We start from the raw sequence: 9,770 nt of genomic DNA on the forward strand, positions 1-9,770 counted from the left end.
ACACGGGCCCACCTAAAAAAGGACCAAACGATATTTTTCCCTTTTGTTATATACTTGTGAATTCTGGGACAAAGTTTTTGTGGGAAGAAAAACTAGAAAAAAGAAAACTTTTGGAGATTTTTTGATTCACTCAACCAAAATGGAGTTGCCAATTCGAGGTGGGTGAATCTTTGTATGATAGAGAGAACAAGTTTTACATTCCTCATGTTGGAGACCAAGAGATGGATGATTTGTTAGATGGTAGAGAGGGTTTAACACAAAGTGATGATGAATCTCCACCAATTGAAGAAATAAATCAACAAAGTGAAGAATCAATGGTTGAAAATCAACAGGTGCACCTCTAAACTATCTCCCATGGGTTTAATTTCGCTCCAAACTAGCTTAAGTACGATAAAAGGTTTGATATTTTTAGACTTTCATGGCAAATTACGGTTGGGTTGGGCTTCGTTCCAAACGTAATTCAGTTTTACTTCTGGGTTTGGAAGAGGGTTGTGCTTCGTTGCCAACCGTAAGTTTTGTTTACGCCTGGGTTTAGAAGAAATCCAAACGTAACTGGTTTCCAATAGGAAAAAACTTGAGAATTACGTCTAGGTTAGATTCATCCAAAACCCAGACGTAAATAGTTTTTGCATGGGTATTTATACTTGTTTTACGTCTAGGTTTTGGATTTCCAAACATAAGCGAAAACGTCTAGGTTAGATTTTCTTTGTTTCCAACCGTAATTGAAAACGTCTAGGTTAGAGGTTGAATTTTTCAACTGTAACCTATCATATGCCTAAAACGTCTGGGTCCGTGTACCTTAAAACCTGGACGTAATCTTGGTTTTCCTTCTTTTTTGTGGCTAATGTTGTGATATTTTGGTTCGTAGATCGTGCTTCCACCTGCCCAATGCCTTCTCAACCTAATGCAAACGAAATTCTCACTGAAGATTCATCCCATCACTATTTGAATGACTTGGTAAGAGTTTTTTTTCTTTTTTGAAACTAATGGAAAGATATGTTTCTCATTTACTATGTTTTTGTTTTTTTACTAACTTTGAGTTTTTGGAATATGTAGACATGGAAAGATAAAAAAGATGTAAAAAAATGGGCTATAGAACGTGGAAAGTTAATTATGTGTGTTATAGTTTGTAATGGATCAACCAATGATCGCCACTTTCAAATGGTTTGCGAGTGTAATGGAACTAGCAAAAGTCATGTGAAAAAAGGTACCGAATTTAAAGGAAAGACGAAGAGGAAGAATACTACTTTCACCAAGAAGACTAATTGCCCGTTCAAGCTTCAATTCAAGCACAACAAGAAAAATGAAAATGATTTTTGGTATTTGGAGAAAGTTGTATGCGGTCGTCATAACCACCTAATACCGAAGACCTTGCTAAGCCATCCTTATGCGGCGGGGCTTAATGATGAAGAAAAAAACATTGTAAGTTCCATGACCGAAAACCGTATGAAACCTATTGATATATTCGGTCATATAAAGCTCCTAAACCCATCGAATGTTTCTACTTTGGCAACCATATACAATGCCAAAAAAAATTGAAAAATGAGCAATGGGAAAATAGAAATCAAATGCAACAATTAAGGCATCTGGGGGAGAAGTATAATTACTCAGTTTTTCATAATGAAGATGATGATCACCAAATAAAGAATCTCATATTGGCTCATCCCGAGTTTATACGGTTGGCGCGGTGCTCCAATCAAGTACTTTTAATGGATTGCACGTACAAGACCAACAAGTATGAGATGCCGGTATTGAACATTGTTGGACAAACTTCCACCAACTCTCAGTTTAGTGTCGCGTTTTGCTTCTTGGAAAATGAGCTTGAAGAGATTTATGTGTGGGCACTAGAACAAGTGAAGTTATTCTACGTGGAAGGATATACTCCAAAAGTCATTGTCACCGACAAGGAACAAGCATTGTTGAATGCAATAGAGAGGGTTTTTCCGGATCCTCATCACCTTCTTTGCACATTCCACCTATGGAATAGAATTGAAACTAAATGTAAAACCATAATTCGTCCAACAGTACAACTTAATTCCATCACGTTTATAAGGGTTACCGGTTTCAGAGCAAAAGTTTTCATAAATGGTTCTCCAAAAACTTGTAGTCACAAGACCATCTTGACGTCGTTCTTCTCCTCTTTTTGGATAGTATAGTACATAGTTGCGGCAAAGACATAAACTTTCATCCAACGCAAAACCAGATTCAGCCATAATCTAGTGTCTTTCTTTCTATACTAGATTAAGAGTTTAGGTGGAGATGGTTGATGTTGAAGATGTAATGTCTAAATAAGAAAAAATAATATGGTTGGGCATGTATGTTCAACTTATATATAAAACCAAGATGTGTGACGGCTCTATTTTCAAAAATCAGGTAGTACAAGTTCCCAACGGCTCTATTTTCAAACCAAATATGGACAAAAAAAACAACAAAACTCACTCTAAAAACGACTTACGTCTAGGTTTTAGAGAACACGAACCTAGGTGTAATCAAAGGAGCCAAGCAAAGAATGCAATTGTCATGGTTATGTCTAGGTTGGAGGGAAAGAAAACATGGGTGTAAATCTGAGAAATATTTTCTGTCAGGTTTACGTCTGGGTTTTCCGAACCCCAAACCTAGGCGTAAACCTGCAAAAGTCCTCAAATTTTTTTGTTCAGTATTACGTCTGGGTTGTGCATACCCCCAACCTGAGCGTAAATGTTCCTGAATACCTATTTTTGATTTTGCATTTCACTTTAAAACTAGGAGCACAAATCCAATTTTTGGACTTATTCATTCATTCTAGCTAATACTAAGCCAAATTTGTGCATTCACTCAAACATAAAGATACGTAAATAAATTCATTCTATCTAATACAAACCAAAAGAAACTTCATTCTAAAATTGATATTCTTCTACACCAAAGGTAACTTGTTCATAACAAACCAAATAAACAACCAAAGGAAACTAAATAGTCTTCTACATCAAAGGAAACTTGTTCATAACAAACCACACAAACAACCAAAGAAAACTAAATAGTCTTCTACAATTATGATATTTATAGAGTTTAAGGACAATGTCTACTCATTACGAGTACGACCACGACCTCTTTTGTTACCACCTCGAGTACGGAGACCACCACGACCACCTCGAGTAAGAGGACCGTCATGACCACGACCACCTTGACCACGAGCATGCATTTCCTCTTCTATTGATTCAGAACTACTAGGTGATGGTTTACGTTGACTAGTACCCACATATCTCGACGAATGCCTACTCCTCTTCGTGCCCCTTTCAAATGAATCATCCTTGTTTGGATCAAACACATCTTTGATTTGTTGTTGTAAAATCTTTACTTGTGCACTTGGGAGGGCCTCATCTTTTTTGACGCATGGAGTCAATGTTTGTGCCAATTGAAGGCATTTTTTTTTCTATTTTTCATATCAAAATGAAACATATTAGTACAAACAAATATAGCGTTATGAAACATTAGCAAACATATTATAAATATAAAATTTACTTACCGTCTTGAAATATAGCGTCTTCCAATCCATATCAAGTAAGCTTTTCTTCTCGGCTTCACGCTTCTTCTTTTCTAGAGCCATTTGGATATATTTTTCCGCTTCCGGATCATTATTGATCACATGGGGATGACCAAAATGGTAATACCATTCCAAATAACCTTCTTCGGCTTCCTTTGTTCCTAGAGAAGGAATGAGCTCCTTCATTTGGATTTGGTAATCTTTATTACTGCGGTCGTTCCAAACATCGATAGTTGGCTTTGGGCTATAGTTGAGCACGACATTGGAAGTATTAGCACACAATTTGAACGATTCTTGATTGACTATTTCTTGCACATAACCATATTGGCGGAGAACTCTACGTGGATTGGCCATTACGTACCCATAAGGATGAAACAAAGGCCCGTTGTAGGATTCCAAACTTGAAAAAACACGATGATCACGCTCTTCCCCAAATTCATCTTCCTTTAGATCTATGTAAGGATCAAATATCACATCTTCAACAGTGAGAGCATCCATTTCCAACCTTAAAGCATCTATCTTATCTTCTTTGTGCTTTGTTTGGGTACCAGTGAATATAAACTTTTTTCATGTAGCACCAGTTTCATAGTCTGACCAAGTTGTAGAAGGTCTCATGCTCGGAAAGTGGTCATATACCCATGCCTAACAAATTATATATATCCATAAAAACTATATACATAAAACCAATAAAAAAATGACAGATATAACAAAACCGAAACTATATAAATTACCTGAAAAAGACCAATATTCCCAGCAAGGTCAGTGGCTCCAACCCTCGAAGCTTTTCGAAAAGAATCAAGTAAATAAGCGAGGGTGGAAGTGCCCCAAGAATACTTTTTGGTGTCCTGGAGATTTTTTAACCATTGTAAATTGTGCACATTTACTCGGTTCCCTGAGTTATCAGGAAAGAATATGGTACCAATGCAATAGGTATGCGGTGGCTGTACGACGAGCTCTTGTTTCATCCATCACATTGTTACGTTCTACCGCCTTTTGTGTTCCTCCAAACATTATTTTCAGATTCTTCAACATTATCTTCTTGACAGGTATAGATGGACCTTCTCTTGGTTCATCTGGTTTATCTCCACCAGCCCACTTAAATTGTTTCTCCGTCTCAGCTCTCTCCCATCCAACTGTGTCTTTGACAAGGACATAAATGTCTTCCCAACTCATATTGTTGTCAAAACCTTCATAAACAGATTTTCCCTCAATGCCTAAGTCCAAGATTTGCTTCGTATCATCCGGCGTTATTGTCATCACACCGAATGGGAGATGAAAAGTATCGGTTTCTAAACAATATCGCTCTCTAAAAGCAGTGGCAACACTAGAATCAAACTCATGTTGATGGTTGAGAATTCCATTATGTAGCCCTGTATCCACTACAAGATCACGAACTTCTTTACATTCTTCACCTAACGGCCAATAACCACCCTTTTTATGTTTCAATTTCTTTATCGCAACTTCATGATCCTACAAAGAATGTATAAACAACAAAATTGTTAAATTTCGAAATTATACCAATTAATATCAAGTTGAATAAAATCATGCAAAATAAGTAAAATTTTGAGATTATTACCTTGCTTTGGCAAACTTTAGCAGCCCGTGAATATGGATAACCAAATAAGATCGTAGATTTATCGGGCGCCTCACCCCAAAGTCTACCATTCTTCTTCGAAGGAAACAAATCATCGCCTTTAGTAATATGCTTGCCTTTTGGTGAAGGTTTCTTCTTCGGCTTCTTTTCCTTCACTTGAGATTGAGGTGTAGCTTCAGGTGAAGCAACAACAACTTGTTTCCCTTTTCCTTGAACAACAACTTCTTCTTCTTGTTGTTGATTTGGTGTATCTCTAATCACAAGTGTACCCCCCGATATCACCGGTAGTTGAAATTGATCCTCTTCAGTTTCTAGATATTGGAAACCATTATCTTCAATTTCAGGACATGTTGAGCTACTTCCTTGAATCATATCCTTCTTCTTGTTAGCATCCTTGGGGAGACCTCTATAATCGACCCCACAATGAATTTCATGGCGAGGTGTAGGAGTATCTTTTGGTGTTAAGTTATTTACTCTATTCTTTTTAGGCTTTGCCCTATCACGATTCCTGCAAGTTACAAGCTTATAGAATTAGTTTGAAATAAATTTAGAGGTTTCAGGACTATTTACGTTTGAAACAAACACTTCAAAAACCCAGACGTACACAGTTACGTCCAGAAAAAAACTTCACGAACTTGGACGTATCAAATTACGTCTGGGAAAACAAGTCACGAACCTAGACGTTTTCCAATCTGAGATTTCCTCTCAAAAGATACAGGAACAATTACGTCCAGTTAGCTTATAAGATAAACCTAGACGTTGCAAATTACGTCCGGGAAAAATAAGTAACGAACCTGGGTGTACTAGCTTAAGTCTGGAAAATAGCTTCAAAAAACCGAGACGTATTCCAACATGCAAGCTAAGGGAACCCAGACGTCTAGGTTAGCCTGTAAAATAAATCTAGACGTAAATTCAATTCTACGATTGAAACTAAGGGAACCCAGACGTAAACTAACATGCAACAGTTTGAATTAACCGAAACCTGGACGTAAGTTCTTCAAAAACTGAAATTACTAACTAAATAAAACCCTAATTTTACTCCTATTTCATTCAATCTTCCTATTTTAAGCACAAAAACGAGTAAACAAAGATGGGTTGTTCGATTATTACCTAACATACACCATGGGTTGTTGTTGAGGAATTTGAAATTGTGATTCTTGAGATGCTTGAACCGGTTGTTGAGGATGAAGATTTGGGTCTGGTGGTTGATTGAGAGGCTGATTCCCATCACTGGAATCAGTTTGCTTCTTCCTCATCTTTAGTAGAGATTTCAATCCGATGATGTTGAGTTTTCGAATCGCCGATTAATCGAAAACGATGAAGTGAATTGAAGTTGAATTGAAATTGACTATGGAGGAGAGGAAGAGAAGAAAGATGAAGGAGGGAAGAGTAGCAGTTTTTTCTAGGATTAGATTAGAAAAGATTAGGTTTTTATGTTTTTATTTTAGTTAAAGGGTATTCTAGACATTTTGTACCTAAGTGAAGGATATCCGATAACCACTTTTTTGGACACTAAGAATCCAAGTGAAGCCCCTCTAAAGGAGTGTGATGCCCCAATAATAGCCTTCATTCAAAAGTTATATCCATCCAGTAAAATAACCACATGATGATGAGTATGTTGATATCGTTGAGTTGATTATACACAAAGGAGTAAAATACTAAGGTGATAATATTTACTACTAGACAAAACTCCACTAGTTGGGGTCTGTAGAAAAATTTTCCGATACTAATTGGGGTATATAGGAACTTAAGCGGGATTAGATGAAAGGCTAAGGGGTGATAAAGGCATAGTTTGGTATTGTTGTGCTTTTTTAAAACATTTTTCTGTCGTGCATTGTTGTGCTGTGTTGTGTGAAAATAGCAGTTGAATGTTTGGTAAAATATAAACTAAAGATTAAAAAAATGATCGGATTGTTTTGAATAAAATGTCAGATTTAACTATTGTTTTTGTAACAAATGACAAAAACAGACATATATTTATAAATAGTTTTTTCCAACTTTATTGGTTATAAAAAAAAATTTGAACCATACAAATTAAAGTTACTAATTATTATTATTATTATGATTGTGGAAAAGAATTTATTTTACTTAGCCGCCTTAACAAAAAATCAAACTAACATTAAGAAATTATTTAATATTTGCTCCTATTTTCATTATTGAAATTAAAGCAAGAAGTTCAATAAAATAACAAGAATAAAAATTGATTGTATATAAATGTGAGGGTAATTTTTGTCATTCATAAAATAAAATAAGAATAGAAATAGTAAATCAAGCATGAAAATTAAGTGGGGCTTATGTTTTTCTAGCTTTTAAAAGCTCCTCGTACCCGGTTTTAAAAATTGTGAAATTTTGGAAGTGATTTGGATAAAAAACACTTTAAATATCGTTTACCATACACCAATGTGAAAAATTATTACCATATATACGCTTTGAAAGCGCTTAATTTTTTTTTTTTACCAAACCCAGCCAAAACAGGGTAAAGTTAAGAAACTATCCTTATCAATTCTAATTAAATTAACTCATCGGTAATATCAATTTCATTTACTCTTTTCCTTCGCCTTCATCACCAATTTAATGATCAATTCCTTTCTCCTTCACTATATATCAAAAAAATTTAAATGAAAAAAACTCGTTGATTAGAATTTTTTTTATTGTAGATTAATTCTTTTAAACTCTATCTAGTATTTTATTTTGTTGTTTGAATGGCATGTTAGGTCGAAAAAATTGAAATTGTTGAAATGCAGTGATACGGTCGTCATGGTGTCTCTTCACCTACCATGAAGAATTTTCAAAGAGATTTTATTTATGAAAGTAACATCCACGTGGTCTTCATCCCTAAATATTGACGACTAGTGATGTGATATGAATAGTCGTCACATTTTGAAAAGCTAAACCAAGGAGATTAATAACTCCTAGAAAACAAGTTTTCCTATGTCCAATTTTTTAATTAGTCGTCATGGTTTTGTAAATTAACATGATGACTAATAGACATTCGTCATTGTGTTGCATTTTTTACCACGACGACTGTAAATGTGAAAAATCAATGTTTGGGCGGCATGTTTTATTTCAGTCGTGCATGTCAACTAAGTTCAGTGGGTGTACTTTGTTCCAGTTGAGCATGACGACTAAGTTTTGTCGGCATGCTTTGTTTCAATAGAGCATGCCGACTTTTCATGGACTGAATTCTGAAAGTACTTAGTCGGCAAACTTTCTTTCAGTCGAGCATGACGGTATTTCATAAACTCAATCCTGAAAGTCTGAATTCCTGCGATCATTTGACGAGTTAAAACAACAAAATCCAGTTTAATTCCATCTTAAAAAGTGTTTGATTAGAGTAATTTATTTTCGTTAATAATTTCTCAAAAACCAAAAACTTTCAAAAAAAAAAATCTAACAATATTCATAAGTTAAATATAACAAAAACAATAATCAATATGTTTTACTTGATAAATTTAATCTAATGTTTACTTAACTAATACAATAGTTTCCTGTTAATTGATCTGAGGGCAGATTAAACATTACTAAAAATATATGGATAAGGGGCTTTGGATTTTACTTTCAAATGATCCTATTTTGTCTTATTCATCATACCCCAATTAGTTTGGGTATACCAATCCACCAAGTTATAAAATCTCCAGATTCCTTCATAATGATACAAAAAACCCTTATTTATATAAAAGTGTAAGTTAGATAATTTCCATATTTTGGATATACCGGTGCTACCCTTTCTTCTTCGTACGAGATGTTTTATCTCATCTCTTAAACTCTGCATCCAAACTATTTCTTGTTCTTCCATTTTTCATTTACCCACCACTACCACTTTCACAACCATTGTCGATCCTCAATCACCGCTGTTGATACATGAAAATAGTTACCCGTCAGCAGAGCTAGGGAGTCACTAGAGAAAGGGTAAGCCCATTAGTTAATATGAGGACTTTGGGACTAAAGTCCAAAAGGGGATATCCATGGAATGGGGAGAATAAGGAATGAATTAATAGATAAGTGGAAGGTTATATTGGAAGAAATGGCAACAATGGTAAATAGGAAGGTACCTATGACATGTGGCATAATATCATAAGAAGAGGGATTTTCAGAAAAGCATATAAAAGGAAGGACATAGTACAGTGGAAAGCCACTCTCTCATACTATTCTAGGAAAAGGTGTAGTCATTGTTGAGACTAGGACATGCATGACCTATTTCATCTTTACCTCACAACATTTGGCGACCACACCCGGTGGTTTGTCTCTTATCCACCATGACACACCGAGCAAGCACCAGCACGACCACACCAGTGGATCAACCAGTCAACCAGTCGTTCGATCTTGATGGCGAGAAAACTGAAGTTACGCGTTGAGGAATAGTGCAGAGTCTGATCATACAAGGAGGAGGGGCGGAAGCTTTGCAAGAAAAGAACAAGCAGCAAGCGCCTGTGGGCACACCACCTGCGCGACTAACTTTATGCGATATACAAAGAGAGTCGTAGGATCATGTCAGGAGATAACATGAACTTACAAAATTGATGAAGGCGGCGGAAGCAGAGCAGAGCGCTACTAAAGAAGCATGGGAAGACACCAGAGATGGAGAAACGTTAGCGGTCGTGTCACAGGAGGCGATAGCTGATAGACGCATTTATGTGTCTATTTTGTTCTCGATTT

This window comes from Papaver somniferum, chromosome 8 (genome assembly GCF_003573695.1).
Source record: "Papaver somniferum cultivar HN1 chromosome 8, ASM357369v1, whole genome shotgun sequence".
NCBI lineage: Eukaryota > Viridiplantae > Streptophyta > Magnoliopsida > Ranunculales > Papaveraceae > Papaver > Papaver somniferum.